An 18113-nucleotide genomic window follows, 5' to 3' on the forward strand; every position below is an offset into this window, starting at 1 on the left:
AGCCAGATAGCTCTAAGGATGCAGTGGTGGCATGCATATCCTGACTAGTAACTAATAGCTCTTTAGCTAAAGACTTCATCAACAAGGAGGAAACCATGCCTGGTACTAGAAAGCTCTCCATCTGCCTAGTGCTGGTGACATCAGGCAGCATGGGGAAGAGCCTACAGCTATCATGTTATTAAGCCAGTACACTCGCTCTCTACATTCTGAATATTTATTCTTTTACCTACAAGTAAATATAATCCTCACCTGTCACCAAGAAAACTCCTCTTTGCAACAGAAACTCCTACAGGAAAACTACAATGCTTTTCTCTTTTTTGTTATAAAAATGGTTGTTATTGCCTTATATACATTTAACATTTTTACTTAGAAAATGAGCAGAGTGATATGAGGATTTTTTTACATATTTACTCCCGTAATATCTCTGGTATCTAATACGAAGAATGACATATTTTTTATTCCATTTGTGGGGGAATAAATTAGATATGAATAGTTAAGATTAAGGCTATAACAGAATATAGAATGTCTCTACCAAGACTTAAAAATAAGGTTGGATTTCTTACAATGCAGGAAAATTTACAATGATTAAGTTATCGGATAAACATAGGTACACAGGTGTCTAGCAACACAGAAATGTATAAAAGTAACATGGCATACATATACAATGGAAATTACTCAGCCATGAGTAAAATGTTATATTGTTTTTAAAACATGTATATAACATATAATGATTGTATTAAACATAATCAGACTTATACAAATATTACATAGTATTTTAATTACGAATACTAAATTCTCGATATATTCACAAAATTGTTTATCTCGCAAATAATATGAAAGTAGAAGTGAAACTGCCAAAGAAAAGAAAAAAATGAAATGTAACAGGAAGGAGAGATTGGAGTGTGTGGGAAGAGTGTGGTCAGAACACCAAGTATGCTTTCACACTATATGTGAAAATGTTCTCATGACACTCTTCCATGTGGTATGTGAGTATGCCAGTAAAAAAAAGAAAGTTAAGGTAAAGTTTAAAATAAATCTATCCACTCTCTATATTGCTAGTGTTCTCATCAGTTTTGATTCCTAAAATTAGCTTCCAAGCATTTCTTTCAATCACCACAAAATTACAAACTCATTTTATTTCTAAGGTAAGAATAAGTCCACAACACTCACACTCATTGTCAGTTGTCTGTCTTCTATTATTTGCTCACTCTAATCTCCGTCTCTTAGGCTCTACAATTCCATAATGAGACCAGCACTGTTTTGTGAATCATCTTTCAGTAGATTAGAAACTGAATAGTTCAGAGTTCTCATGACCTCGTAATTTGCCTGAAACATTACCTCTTAGCATTACATGATAAGAAAGCCTTCCACACATGAGTTTGGAACAATGAATTATAAAAGAAGCTAAGAATAACAGTTTCAATTTAAATATTCAATTTTAAAGGTTTTTATTTACAGAGAAGGAATAAAGTACCATGTGTAGGTGAGAGGAACAACAACAACAACAACAAAAAAAAAAACAGACAAATGAAGACCTTTAGTATTACAATACATCAGTGGTTCGTTATTTTTGCTCACAATGCCAAGATAATTTATTTTACCTGTGTCTTTAAAGTTTACAATTAATAAAATTGGGGGAGGGGGAGTTCTTGGTGAATAACCAAGACACTTGATATAACTTTTCTAAAACTTTCTGTAATTTTCTACAACTTGATTTCTATACCACAACCCTGAAAATGCTTCAATAAGGAATTTAAAGTTCAACAAAAACATGTTTCAATCTTTTATGATACCTAGGTAGGATACAATATAAAAGCACAAGAAAGCCAGCCATTGTATTTGAACTCTCCTTTTACAACTGACCTCGTATCTGATTTTTCCAATGAATTATAATCTTTTATAAATCTCCAAAGACTCACAGGTCTGTCCAAACCTGCTAATTAGGAGTCCATCGGTATTCTTGACTGCACTTTTATAGTGTCTGTTCTGAAGGAGTATTTTGTGCTATACATATGCCTTCAATGTAAATAATTGTTCATTAGAATAGTATTAGCAAAATTTTAGATTATTTTCTGAATGCATAATGAACACCAAAATAACTTTGAAAATGTGTACTTGCCTTGAAATCCAACAATGTGTCATCAGTTGATGTAGACAAAGGACAGGAAGCCCGTGTTAAAACTTAAGACATTCTCCACAGTTATGTGGAGAGTGGGGACTGACTCTGATATGAACCCTGCTGCCCCATATTTGACCTCCTCCTCTTGGAGGCCTGATGGCACTCAAAGAAAGAATAAGCAGGCTACCAAGATGAGACTTGATAGCCTATGACCATATACTTGGGGAGGAGGTCCTCTTTGGTCTTAGACCTAGGGGAGGGAAATAGGGTGAGAGTGGGAGGGAGGGAGGGAGGAACAGGAGGATACAAGTAATGAGATAACAATTGAGTTGTAATCTGAATAAATTAATAAAATTAAAATTAAAAAAACTTAAGAAACCTAATTGTCAGCTGAATTCTGTAACTATGGCTTCTTTAAACTCTTCAAATCTCACCTTTCTTATTTACAAAATGAAGGAGTTGGAACATTAACTGGTAAGCTGGAAGTCCAAAACTCAGTTGTGGTGTACATGGGTATTTGAGATGGCTTGGTGGGTATGTAATTGAGCTTCATGCACAAGAAAATTTAGAAACGTGGCCAAACTTACATGTAACATCTTTAGCAAGAACTGTTTAAATATAATGTCTTTTCATTAGCATTATTACCAATCTGTATTAAATAAATACACAGAAGTTAGATCTAGGAACTTATTCTGGGAGCAAACTTGCTGAAAAGAGTATTGCTTCTCTTTTATTTTTATCAAATTTGACAAAATTACACTATTAGCTAAAACCATCTAGAATCTGAAACTATCTGTATGAGACCACCTGCGTATGCTGTGAATGTAGGTATGTTTTGCTTGGTATGTGGTTTAAATTGAATACATATTTAAACATGTAAATGATAAATTATATTAGATAGTGGTATCCAAAAAAAATGACTATAAGAATTTCATTGAAACTATTGAAAGCGCAATAAATTAAAATATTTAACATAACATAATCAATTTGATAAACCATGTCTTACCCACCAAATTCATTATTATATATCCTAAAATTATATGTTTGAAGAAAACTTCGTGTTATGATAAAAAAATTATTAAGCCAAGAAATGAAGCTATAACTCAAAACTAGAGGATTCTGACTTGTTAAAAGTACAATTCTGTGAAAATCTATTATGAAACCTATCATTTCTTATATCCACAGGATCTGTACCTTTAAAGGCTTATAACTATCTTTTTAAAATAAATATTCTGAAAGACTCCAATCAACCTGGGGGATGGTACAGCCTAACAGATGTATCTTCAGCGTCCTAAGAGGAAATACATGGCATTCAAATAGTAACTGGAGCTAAATTGATAAAGGGATTACTTACCAAAATGTGTCGAGGGTTTAAAGCAATCCTTGAGAATTGAGCAGTAAAGAACAAATGAAAGCACATGTCAAATTTTCTTCCCTCATGTGAGGTACAGTTTTCAATTCACAGAAGAAGAGACATCAGTGGGAGGAATATCTCTCTAACACAGCAGTGCCATATCACAGTAACAGGCAGGTTTCAGAAACCAAAGTTAAAGGAATCCAGGCTGACCTGCTGCAATAGCTTACCTTTCATTCTCTCTACCCAGTAGTGGAATGGAGTTTCCTAAGGAAACGTTCCACTTGGAGCTTTTCCATCTATTCTGAACCTTCTGACTTGTAGAAGACAGAAACCCTGCACAAAGCATATATGATCAATATCTAAGTGAGGGTATCCTGAATGTTCATAAATGGTGATACTAAGAAAAGATGACGATCAGAAAAAGCAATTCCATTCCAGAAGTACATGTTTGTCCCTAGGATAAAGAGAAAATCTGGATTAATCCAATGTACCAATTCCAGAAGGGAAGCCTGAAAAACTAGTAATAAGAAGTTGTGAAGATCAGGGAAGTATGACACTCTCCCTCTCCCTCCAGAGCTGCCTGACCTGGCATGGATAAGGCAATCTTGCATGGGGTTATGTCAAAAATCCTACCCACATCACAGTCTAGGTTCATACTGCCAGGAATCATTAATATTCTCTTTGACCATTTCTAAAAATGAAAGGGACTATACCTGTAGGTTTCCAAGTGCAATGTTCTGATAGAAAGAAGTAACATTTTATCATACCTCTATCAAATTGAAAATGTTGGCTTTAACATCTGATTGCTTTTATGGTGCTTACTGACAATGTTTACAAACAACACTGTCCACAAGATAATGATTATTATAATTCAGTCCTGTGATTGCATGTATTGTATATTTGTAGAGTGTAAGAGCAATCTTTTTAGCAGAAGACAAATGCATAGAGAACAATCTTCAGTGGTGGTAATAAGACAATAATTCAATTATGTCACAAGTGGTAACTTGATGCCACCCATCTAATTATCTATATAACAATACAGCACAGTGTGTTAAAATGGTTATAGTAACAGAAATTAGTTCCCCACAGTTCTAAATGTAGGACACTGAAAGATCATGGTGCTGACATTGTTGGGTTTTTTTCTCAGTTGGTAGACACTTTTGTTGTGTGTTCTCACATAGCCTTTCCTTGCTGTTCTTTACAGGACAAAGGGTGATATGTTATTTACTTTCTTATCTCATAAATACATCAGACCTACTGGGTTTAAGGTCTCATTTTCTTGACTGGTGTGACATAAACTAGAGTCAGTTGGGAAGAAATAACTTGACAGGATTACCTGTGATTTTGTTTATTTTTTATTATCTTAATTACTTATTAGTTGATATGAGAAGATATGGCTCACTGTGGACAGAGCCTCCCAGGCAAGTGGTCTGGGAGTTATAAAATAAGTTGTCCATTTTTGTTAGGGTTTCGATTGCTGTGATAAAACACCATGACCAAAAAGCAAGTTGGACAGGAAAGGGTTTATTGGGCTTAGGTTTCCACATTGTAGACCATCACTAAAGAAAGATGGGAAAGGAATTCTAACAGGGCAGGAAGCTGGAGGGAGGAACTGATGCAAAGACCATGTGCTGCTCACTGGCTTGCTCCCAACACCTTGCTCATCATGTTTCTTATAGAACCCAGGATCACCAGCCCAGTGATAGCACCACCTAAAATGGGCTGGACCCACCTGCATCAATCACTAATTAAGATAATGTTCTACAACCAGATCTTATGGAGGCATTTTCTCAACTGAGATTCTCTCCTTTCATATAAGTCTAGCTTGTGAAAGTTGACATAAGACTAGCCAGCACAGTAATTGACCCAATCCTGGAGCAAGTCAGTAAGCACTATTCCTCCTAGGATACACAAATACAAGGTTTGACTCATGAAGGAATGATTCTACATTAAGAAAAGTAATGAAGAACTTCATGAACCTATAAGTAAATACATAGTAAGGGTAAATAACGTAGAAGAATAAAAACGCCTGAGGTGTACAATTTCCTCCACTGTGACTTTAGAATTCTAATTTTAATGTGTTGACTTCAGCAGTAAAATAATACCAGATTAGCTAATTAAATTTTGAACACAACTGTATGTTATGGCCAATGAGGCTGACAGACCAGAAATGAAGTGAGTTCTGTAGGCACTCTATATGATGGCTTCGTAAGTAACAATACCATTTTAAATTTTGTTTTTCATTTTCTGAGGCAGGGTTTCTCTGTGTAGCCTTGGCTGTCCTGTATTCACTTTGAAGACAAGGCTGGCCTTGAACTCACGGCAATCTGCAGGCCTCTGCCTCCTGAGTACTGGGATTAAAGGCATGCACCACCATGCCTGGCTCATCTCAAATTTTTCAAATATAATCCATAGTGCTAAACTCAGTCTACTAAGTCAGAGTTCTAGATTTAGCTAAGTACTAGAGCACCTGTTTATCAGGAAGAAAGTCCTGCCTTTCCTCCATTACTCTTTCTTCTTGAAGAAAATAAGTTTTTTTATGTTTCTTTTTCTATGTATACATTTATATTGTTACACATGAATAAAATAAACTACATACAGAAGGAAGAACCACAAGTTAATCAGGAATTATATAAATGTTACATTCATAGTAATTTGGCTATTTGTATTTGGCAAACTTGAAATAAGCATCTCTCCTATCTTGTTGGGTCTAAATTTTTTAATGAAAATCATTATCTATCCTATCTCAACACTCTTAACTTGAAACATCTATCTTGATCTAAAAACATCTTAACCCCTACCTAGTAAGTTTAATTGTAAGACTAAACTATCTAGTCTGCAACCCCATCAGAGATTTGAGAAGGAATAAAATTTAAATACTTGAATAGACCAGAAGTGCAGGTTAGCAGCTTCCAAAATAAAAAATGACTGAGACAACTTACTGCCTGAACAGTCACCCAACCTCTCTATAATGTTGGAGCATCATCTTCAGCCTTCTGAACCAATATATCTGACAGAAATATTTGCAAGGCAGGAACTATTGAGGACTTTCTTACCCTGTCTTGGCAGTGTTAGGCCATTGGCTCTGACTGCATCTATTTTTAGGCAGTATTCTGTCTGTGGCAGAAACAAGGACATTTTCCCCAGTGGCTTGTTTGCCACATTTGAAGCCAACTCCATTAGGATGTTCATTGATGCTCATCATCTTCTTTGAGGCAGGCTCGGTGTTGCCAAGGGTTAACTTGTCTTATTACCAAAGAATCTTTAGAATAATAAAAACAACTTTAAATGCCATATTTTGTAGGTCTCTGAGGCTTTTGAAGATCTTATTTAACTATTTTACCTTATGTATCTATAGACTCATATCCATCTATTAAACATAGAATGTAAATTCTTGTGATAAAATTAGACTAGTATTTGACATGACCATGATTTGCATCAATACAAAAAACTCAATACTATTGCATTAAAAGTAAACTTATTTGTGAGTAACAATTAAGGCCTTGAGATGAGGCATAGATTCAATAATCTACCTTTTGTTCTATCCTTTCTCTATATTTCTATATCCCCCTCTTTTTCTTTTCAGCTATCTTTTTACCTACAAAAGAAAGATAAGGGAAAAGAGAGATGTCCCTGAGTCCATCCTAGGTTCCTCTCTGTATAAGACTAATAATAACTTAAAACCAACTCTCAAGAGAGTAAACAGAAACCTACCCAAGCCCCACCCACTCTCCCCACCCCCCGCTTAGAGGAAATGGAATGTCATTCTCTTAAGGTTTCTGCAGGCTGATTTAGAACTAAGGATACCTTTGTAGGGGCAAACATTTTTTTTAAATTTAAAAGTACGGAAAATGATTAAGTAAGACAGGGATAGCGTTTGTGGTTCATTTTCGAAATGTTGTAAAATTCCAGGGTTAATGGGAGTCCTGTGTGGGACAGTCTGAAATGCTGGACCAATTGGGATCAGAAACTTTCTACAATGCTGCACTGACAGCTGTCCTGTTCTGGTCAGTAACAGCAACTGAGGCGCCTGTCGCTGGAACATGGAAACTGGCTGAGATATGAAGGTCTATGAATAGACAAGGCTCCGTGGGCAACCTGAACACCTCACACAATCATAATGTTAGAACTGTGTAATGCTTGTGATAAATTATCTTTTCAGAACAAAAGAACCAAATCCTGATGCTAGATCAGACCTGACAGGATTCATTCCTCTCAGCATGCTGGACACTGACATTCTCCATTACTCTTAAAAAATATCTAAAAAATAGTAAGAGAAAATTTAATTGATAAAATTTAAAATCTTACTAAATCAAAATCTATACTGTAGTAAAAGGACCCTATGATCTGCATAAACATCAGGTAAAGAAAATAATCAAACATTCACCTGAACAAACTGATCAGATGAACCCATTAGGAGAAAAAAACCTTTCCAGTTTTTTTCTCCTTTTTCTGCATTGCCACAGAGAAATGTCCCATAAGCTAACACTCTGACTAGTATTATTCTAAGCTGTTTTTCAATACTTCCATTGATAGTTTGAAAGTGATTGGTTCTGGGCAATAAATGACATGTTCCTGCTGAAAGGAAAGTTGGGGAGGTTCACTGCCAATGGTAATAATACCTTCCAGAGGCAAAAAACAAAGACAAAAATGAACAAAAGAGTCAAATCTACTGTCACCAATAATTTGAGATCCTTAAATGCAAAGGTCCCCTATTATATGTCAAACTACCATATAATCAAGTATTGTGTTTCTCTTCACATCATTATGGCATTGAAATAAGAAATCCTGATACCGTGGCTATTGCTATTACTGTAAAAAACAAAAAGAAAAACAAAACAAAACACTGGTGTGTTGCTGGGCATGGTGGCGCACGCCTTTAATCCCAGCACTCGGGAGGCAGAGGCAGGCGGATCGCTGTGAGTTCGAGGCCAGCCTGGTCTACAAAGTGAGTCCAGGATGGCCAAGGCTACAAAGAGAAACCCTGTCTTGAAAAACCAAAAAAAAACAAAACAAAACAAAACAAAACACTGGTGTGCCTGGAAGAGAAGTCTCATGTCTTCTGCTAATGTCCATCCTACAAGAACTCTACAGTTGTTAATACATATCACTAAAGATAAAGCATTAATGGATTCATGATTTTCTGGAAGAAAAAAATAAAATAATTTTGAAATCAATATCTAAGAAAAGTTAACAGGGAATGGTGTATTGATTATGTTTTATAGTCAAACAAGAATAAAGGCTTCTTCCAATTTACGGCACGGCTATAAGGAAGAATTAGGGATATGACTGTACATCAACTATAAGTCAACATGTTCAGTAACAGCTAACAGTTGGTGTCCCTGCTGGGTAAATGTTATGCATGTAGATGACTGGACTTCAATAATAGGAGAGCCAGCCTCAAAGGTGTCCACTGCATTGTAAAATCTAGTAAAAAAAAAAAATCATCTCAAAAAGCAAGAGTTCTGGCATTTATGTGGAGAACACAAGAAAGGAAACCCAAGGTGACTAGCCAAAATCAGGTCAATCATTAGAACTTGAGTTAAGATAAACTTCAGTTGTTATAAGATAAAGGGATTGAGTACAGAATTCTCTTCCAGGAAGAAAAATCATAACTAGAATATTTTAAAGTTCAACTCATTATACATGTACTTGGTTAATTCCAAACTATTATAAGGAAGTAAAAGTTTTCAAGGATGTTTGCAATGGAATTTTCAGGATAAACTATACAGTAGGCACTGAATAGTATTTGAACTTTTGCCACTCAGAATTGAGGTGGTTATTTTTCTCATTTTTTTTTTACTGAAAATAGTTATTTTGCAACATATTCTGATACAATTTTCTCTCCCAACATCTCCCTGATCCTCCCCACTTCCCATCCCATTCTAATCCATGATTTCTCTCTCTGTCTCTCTGTCTCTCTGTCTCTCTCTGTCTGTCTCTGTCTGTCTCTCTCTCTCTGTCTCTGTCCCTCTCTCTCTCTGTATGTGTGTGTGTGTGTGTGTGTCATTAAAAAACAAATTGGCATCGAAAAATTACTAATTAGATAAAAAAGCAAACAGAAATAGAACAAATCAAACTGACAAAAAGAGTCAAATAAAAAAGCATAAGAAACAAATATAGATACAGAAATAGACATTTCTACACTCAGAAATCCAATAAAAATTAAAAACATAATAAATAAACAAAGACCTGTAAGGTAAAATAATGGATAAATAAATAAAGTATCTATGTTATGGATGAAAGTTTGTGTCTACTTCCCCCTCTTACTGCTGCGACTCCATCTCACTTAGACATATGCTGGTCATGTGTATGCTGCCAAAGTCTTGATGAGTTCATCTATGTTTTATTTTGTTGTGTCTAGAAGGCACTGTTTCCTTGGATTCCTCTATTACCTTTGGCTCTTAAAAATATTTCTGCTTCCTCTTCTGCGGGCTTCCCTGAGCCAAGAGGGAGGGATTTTATGGAAGCCTCCTATTTAAGACTAAGTATTCCAAGGTCTCTCATTCTTTGCACATTGTACAGTTTTGTGTCTCTGTATGTGTCCTCATCTACTGCATGAATAAGCTATTTTGATGATGGATGAACAAGAAAACTGATGTATGAGTTTAGCAGATTGTCATTATGAGTCATCTTGCTGCTACATCCCTTTAGCAGAGCAGAGATATCTGGTTTTTCCCTCAGGTTCATGGCCTATCTAACCTCTAATTCTTGGATACCCAAATAGTGTTGATCATGGCTTCAATGGCGTGGATGGGCCATAGATCCAATTAGAGAGTGATCGGTGTACCACTACAGCACCACCATATTGTGCAGATAGGTCACCATTGTAGATTTCAGAGTTTGTAGCTGGATTGGTGTTTACCTTTCTCATCTTGTAGTGGGCAGTTTCTTCTAATACCATAAGTACTAGACAATAGTGGTGAGTTCCTGGGAAGGCACTATCACAACTTCTTTATGTGCAGTGAGTTATGTAGGGATTATCTCCAACAGTAAGGCCTTCCTATCAGTTTCTAGAAGTCAAACAACAGCCTTTTCAATATTCTCAGTTGTCTGGAGGTCCCACGGGGCTGTTTTGAACAAAAACTCAACAATATGTAACCAATTCTGGACATATAAATTGTTGCTAAGAAATATCTAGTTATGAATCTGTCTCCCCCATTATGTGGCTATTCCATCTATATTTCTTTCACATATGTATATATTATATGAATCTTCTACTATGTTAGGTTTTCATATGCCCTCTAAAATAATCCTTAGTTCTCTCTCTCTCTCTCTCTCTCTCTCTCTCTCTCTCTCTCTCTCTCTCTCTCTCTCTGTCTTTCTCTCTCTTTATCTCTCTCTCTCTCTCTCATTTTGGTTTATATGTAAACATGTTTTTGTTTTATTCCCAGGTTTAGAATATGGGGTCTGATCCAGTTTGTCCACAGGTGGCAAGTGCCTCATGAGAAAGCAAATTATCTTTGTCAGCTGTGAGGAGGCATGGTCTTTAAAAATGAGGATCAGATCCAGACCAAGAGAGACACTGAGGACTCTGTGAAAGAAGAAGGCTACCGATCTCTTTCCCTGCTGCTCCTGGTTGCTGTTGGTGCAGTTTGATGAGAAGTTGGAGATATCTTCAGTCAGAGATTGGACTTGCCCCAAGGAACCTGAGGGCCCTAAACAGCAGGAAGTAGCTAAGAAAAACTACAGCCCTTTATCCCACTCACCTTTCTATCCTCTCTGATGTTAGGCTGTTGGAAGAGATTGGGGTGGAAAAGGGAGAACTTGTTATAAGCCAAAATCTATGTCAAATTCTCTCTCTCTCTCTCTCTCTCTCTCTCTCTCTCTCTCTCTCTCTGTGTGTGTGTGTGTGTGTGTATCTGCGTATGTGTGTGTGTGATGTGTGTGTTTGTGTGTATTTCCTCTTTTACCCACACCTTTCTCACCATTTTTATTTGGTTCACCCATTTACGTATTCTGCCACATCTATTCATAACTATATATTTATTTTTCCTTTCGTAAGGACATCTTTTCTCCTCTACCTAGTCTCTTACTCTGTCCCCTGCTTAGCACAGACTTAAAAAGATAATATCAACATATAAGTAAAAAATACTATTCTGCCTTTTGGGGGTCGGGTTTACCTTACCCCAGAAGAATTGCTTTATGTTTTGGGTTTTCTTTCTTTTTTTTTTTTTAAGCTCCATCCATTTACCTGTGATTTCCATTTGTTCTCTACCCATTTATCTGTTGATTGACATCTAGACTGTTTCCAATTTCTGGAAATTGGAATATCTATTACAAATAATTCAGCAATGAACATGGATGAGCAAGTGTCTTTGATGGAGATTGTAGGGTATATTGCATATATGCCAAATAGTAATATATCTGGGCATTGAAGTAGATTTCTATTATCAGTAATCTGAGAAAATAAAATAGCGATTTTACAGTGGCTTTTAAGTTTGTTCTCCACAAGCAATTGATGAATGTTTTGCTTAACCAACGGCCCCATAGATATGAGCTCTCATTTGTTTATTGATATTGCCTATTCTGGCTGGTGTAAGATGAAATCTCCTAGAGGTTTTTATTTGTATTTCCATGTTGAATAAGGAGAGCGAACGTTTTCTTAAGCACTCATCACCTATTTGTGTTTCCTCTTTTGGAAGTTCTCTGTATAGATCTTTACCCCATTTTTATTTGAGCTATTTGTTTTCACAATGTTCCATATTTCTGAGTTCTTTATGTATTTAAGACATTAACGCTACATCAGATGTGTTGTTGATAAAAATATCATCCCATTCTCTAGCCTACCGATTTGTATGAATGCTAAAATATTTTGCCATACAAAAGCTTTTCAGTTTCATGAAGTCCCATTTACTAATTGTTAATCTTAGTACCTATGCTAATGATATTCTTTGTTTAGAACATTTTTTTCCTGAGCTAATGAGTACAAGATTGTTCTCCATTTTCTTTTCTATCAGATTCCATATAATTAGCATTATGCTAGGATCCATGATGGATTTAGAGTTGTGTTTTGGCAGGGAAATAAGTATTTATTTGGATTTCTCTACATTCAGACATTCTGTTTCACTAGTACCATTTGTTGAAGATACTGTCTTTTTTCCTCCAGTACATATTTCTGGATCTATCAAAACCCATATGTACATAGACATGTGCTGAATTTACAATCAATTTCATTGATTAACATGTCTTATTTTTATGTCAATACTATGTGGTTATTATTACTGTAGTTCCGAGACCAGAGATGCTGTTCCTCTTGCAGCTTTTTTATTATCTAGCAATGTTTTAGTTATCCTGGAATTTTTGAGTGTCCATATGAAGCTGAAAATAGTCCTTTTAATTTCTGTGGAGAATTATGTTGGAGTTTGACAAATATTGCATTCAATCTGAAGACTGATTTTAGTAGGGTGGACATTTTCACTATATTAATCTTACTGATTCATGAACATAAGAAATCTTTTAAAAAATCTTTTCATCATCTCATATCTCCCTCAATTTTTCTTCAATATCTTAAGTTTTTTTATAAAAATCTGTCATCTACTTGGTTAAAGTTGCCAAAGAAATATACATTGAGCTATTATGAGATATATTGCTTTAGTGATTACTTCAGTTTTTATTGCTCTAGGTAAGAGTTCGCATCCTATATTGACTAGGTATATATGAGAGAGAGAGGGGGGACAACCTAATCTTTATTCAAATTTTAGTGAGATTTGAGTTTCTCTCAATTTAAGTTGATGGCTAAGAACTTACTGTAAATTGTCTATATTATGTTGAAATATGTTTCCTGTATCGCTCATCTCTACAGGGCATTTATCATGAAGGGATGTAGGATTCTGTCAAAAGACTTTTGAACATATCATGATATGATCATGTGTATTTTTCTCCTTACAATCTGTTTAGATGGTTGATTATAAGTATCAATTTATTAATGTTGTCCCATCCATGCTTTTCTGTGGTGAATCCTATTTTGATCATGGTGGATGATCTTCATGTGTGTTCTTGGATTTGCTCTGCAAATACTTTATTAGAAGTTGCTTATTGATGTTTATGAGGAAATTTAGTATGTAATTCTCTTTGTTGGTCATGTATATGGTTTAGGTATCAGTGTAAGTGTGGCCTTGTAAAAGTCATTGGACACTGTTTCTTTTGTTTCTATTTTATGGAATATTAGAGGAATATTAATGTTATTTCTCCTTTGAAAATCTGGTAGAACTCAGTACTGTAGTCATCTAGCCCTGAACTCTTTTTCTTTCTGAGAACTTTAACTACTATTTTGATTTCACTAGGTTTTACTTTTCTTCACTGCCTAAGATTTTCCTTGAATGTGGTCCTAGTATCAACTTTAAAAATCATGTTTTCTTTCGTTTTGTTTTGCCTCTTTTATATTGGTGCCCAACTACAGTTGAGAGTGTAAAGAAGATATCGGTGATTTTAAGAAACCAGAGTTTATTGACATGTTTGAATTTCACATGAAGATTTTAATAAGTTGTGTAATTTATTAAATACTTTTATTCTCACGCTTTCTTGTTATATATTGAAAACATGCCAACTTCATAAAATGGTGCTAGTTTATATAAGTATTTTAGCAAGCCATCAAGATCACAGTATAGTATCATTTTGAGCATCATTTACTATCATCGTCATGTATATTGACAATGCTTTTGGTACACCAATAGTTTTACCATTGGTAAGTTATAACAGGAAGTATCTAGCAACTTGCTAAGGACAGCTCAACTGGATGGCATTGTGTGGTAGTAATTATTGGGTGTCGGCTTGAGATTTAGAATTGGCTAGGGCACAAAAGTCTATAACAGTGGCTTTCAACAGTCCTAATGCTGCAACATGTGAATTTTTCATGTTGTGATGGCCCTCATCATAAAATTATTTTGTTGGCACTTCATAACTGTAATTTTGCTACTATTAAAAATCATAACGTAGCTGGGTGTTGGTGGCACACGCCTTTAATCCCAGCACTCCGGAGGCAGAGGCAGGTAGATTATTGTGAGTTCAAGGACAGTCAGGGCTACACATAGAAACCCTGTCTCAAAAAACTAAAAAACAAATCATAACGTAAATATATGATATTCAGGATATATGCTATACGGCCACCCAAAGGGGTCATGACTCACAGGTTGAGAATGAGTGCTCTGGAACTATCTGTTTTTATGATTCCAGAGATTTTTACCTAAAAAGAGACAGTCTACATATTCCATAAACTGGGCTGCTGGGATGACTGAAGTGGAGAAAGCAATCTGGACTTCACCTCCCCTCCCACCTCTCTATCTCACTGCTAGCAGACCATAGATACAATGTTTCCCAATCTTGTCTGAACAGATACAATTGTTCCCCTCACCATTAATCTTCTCCTGTCATCCTGGAATCTTATCCTCAAACTCCCTTCTTACTTTACTTTGCCAGATATAGTGTCAAAACAATGAGAAAACATTAGTAGTAAACATGTAAAGATAACCATAAAGTATTTTAGGATGATAAACCAAGATTTTTTGCAATCATAAAAGTGTATATATACACATATGTGTGTGTGTGTGTGTATTCAAAGAAATAAATATGTTGTGCATATCTGCAAATCCAAATTGAAAGTTGTATATAAAAATACACTGTAAATAACAATAGTTATTTTTATATATGTCAGTGTTTTTCACCAAGTATGCCATCTATGTAGAAAAATCTTTTGTCAGTGTAAAATAAATTATTTAACACAGATTAGAAAAAAATTTGTATTTAAAAAGGAAAGCAGATAGTATTGAACTTTATACCTTTAAACTTTCTGTTACTTTTCATATATATTTATGAGAAGTATATATGAAAATAATTATGAATAGCACATGATATTCATAATAAGAATTTTACAAATAAAAATGGTTTGGAGGTATTTGGATTTTACTATCTTTATCTTATTTAATCATCAAAAGCCTCACGGCAATTTCTTTACATGCACAACCTTTAGGCAAGGACTGAAGGTACTTTTCCTGAATTCTTGTTTTAAGAAGTCTAATATTCTACAATATCTCCCACTGGAAGCATCCATGAAAGAATAGTGAGAAGAAGAAGAATATGTGCACATTTCTGTGCCTGAGTTCTTATGTCAACATAGCGTTGAGTAAAGAAACTGTATGAGGAGAACTAAAAGAAATACAGCCCACTCATTGTCTTTGTCATTGGGGAAGAGAAAATGTCAAACTATCTCACCTCACATCCTTATTAGCAGTTTCCTTGGCTTCTGGGTAAATAGAATAATGCTATTTACAAATAAGGATGATTTTCAGTGGAATCCTTTTCACAGGATGCCCCTAGCTTAAGATTATTTATAGTCAATAAATCTAGGGTTACAGATTTATGAAACTGGTGTGTTTATACATAACCAATAGTATGGACCAAAAGTTCTTCTCTAGCTATATTGTAAAATAAGCTTTTATTCAGAGAATGTATTATCCCTTGGCCAGAAAGCCAATGTTCCAAGTTAGATAGTGGAAAAAAATTCTGCCTATTAATATTCAGAGTAACCCCTGTTTTCTTTGAGCCTTTAAAATTAATGAGATTAAAGATTCATAGTGGATTGACTTGAAATGTGTTCCGTACTGTTGGCCTTTTATAAAAGCAAAAACCAAAGCAAGCAAAAAACAAAATAGAGCTATAGACCAAAACACATACTCATCTATGGATTTCTCCAAATTACACATATTGTTTCAAACTCATGACTCTGGTGCCTGTGATATCAACACGGCCCCTTGTTGGAGAGTCCCTGTGGGAACAAAGAGGAAAGGAATGCAGGCTACCCAGAGGAGACCTGATAGGGATGGTCAAACAGTGGGGGAGAGGAACCCTATTCTTTAGAGATCTAGGGGAGGGGAATAGGGTGGAAGAAGGAGGGAAAGTGGGAACAGGAAGATGAGAGCAAGAGAATTACAGTTGGGATGTAATGTGAATAAAATATAATTTTAAAAAAATGCACCACACAAAAAAGGTGAATGTTCATCTGGAAATCCCACAGTTTCTAAGTTTTTCTGCTATCTACATGTGAGGCAATATAAGTATAATTGCTTTTATAATCCCTTAAAGGTAATGACATAAAAAGTGTATACACTGTGCTGTGTTACGCAGCTACTCTGGCAACCAAACCTATACCCAGTCCTTGCTCACCTACTGCTATTTTTAAATGTATGTTGGGCTCTGTAAGTTGAATTCAAGAAATGGTTCTGCACTTTGGAATATGACATGAAATCCCAGTGTATTAGGAAAGAGTGTCTTATTGGTTTTGCATTACTATACATGCATCTTTGTAAGTTACACATATTAAAAAATAATAACTCCAGGGACATTAGGTAGCTGTTCAGCACTAGATTCACAGACCCAGTGAGATGAAATGACTCTTCTCTAACAAGGTTTCTTTGATGTCACTCAGCACCCACTCTTGAAAAGTCACTTTTAATTACACTCTGACATTTATTTTACTTTACACCAAAGAAATACAAAACTAAAGCCCATAGCTTCTAATGAAATTGATATAGGTTTGGCCTGGTAGTAAGTCAAAACTGAAAGAAGTCAACTATAAAGACTTAGAAAAGCCTTGAAGGAAATTACTCCTGGATTTCATCTAAAAATAAAGTGTCCCTTCTATGCTACACAGGTAGAAATAGCTCACCTTCTTTCACACATGATTCAGGGGGATTTTTAGCATTACTCTAGGATAATGAACTCTAGGGAGGATTCTAAGATGATGAATAATCAAAGGTAATAGAGTTCTTTTGATGTTATGTTTGGGTATTTTTAATTCTGGATAAATAAATATTATAGGGAATATAATGAGAGGAATGAAGAATCAAGCCTAAGCTGTGTTTTACTGAGGTTCATGGGCACTTTAGAGTCATGTTACATAATATAAGTCCAAGGCATTACTCCATAAATAAGGTCAGTTTAGACACACTTTTATAATACAACAGACTGTATAACTTATTCAGGAAAGTAATCCCATGATAACACCACAAGACTTTCACTTCACAGAGCACATTGAGAAAATTAAAGTGTTTACAATTTACAGAGAATTAAGTCAGTTAGTTTAACATTAACTGTTCTTTCTGCAGATTATTTCTTCTAAGAGTTCCAATGAGAGAGAGGGAATGGAGGGAGCATGTGTCTAAACAGAACTAAAATTTACCTTCAAATGATAAAAACACTTTAGTGCACCGGAATACTCTGCCCTATGATGCAGATGTTTCAGAAGGTATTTATGATCTTCTGGGTTCTGTTTTCATTCATAAGCTCCATTCTTTAGAAGTAAAAAATCACATGTAATCACTTTATTTTCTACCAAATATGTGTCATTAAAATGTTAGATAGATATGCCCATACTGACTCTATTATCAGTCATATACAACAGATTAAGAGACAGTTAGACTTTCATGCAAATGTGCAAAGCATGGGAAAGGACCACAGATAAGGAGAAAGTTAAGCTGGAATAGTTACTATGGATACTGATTATGCTATACAGTGCTTTGAAATTGTAATTGTCCTTAGAGATTTTCCATAGTATACATGAAGATCAAGGGGGTATACCCTTACTTTAACCATGCATTGGATATTGACTTTTCCTGCAGGGGCAGTATAACCTGAGTTGAC

The sequence above is a fragment of the Acomys russatus genome, chromosome 15, assembly GCF_903995435.1.
Source record: "Acomys russatus chromosome 15, mAcoRus1.1, whole genome shotgun sequence".
In the NCBI taxonomy this organism is placed as follows: Eukaryota; Metazoa; Chordata; class Mammalia; order Rodentia; family Muridae; genus Acomys; species Acomys russatus.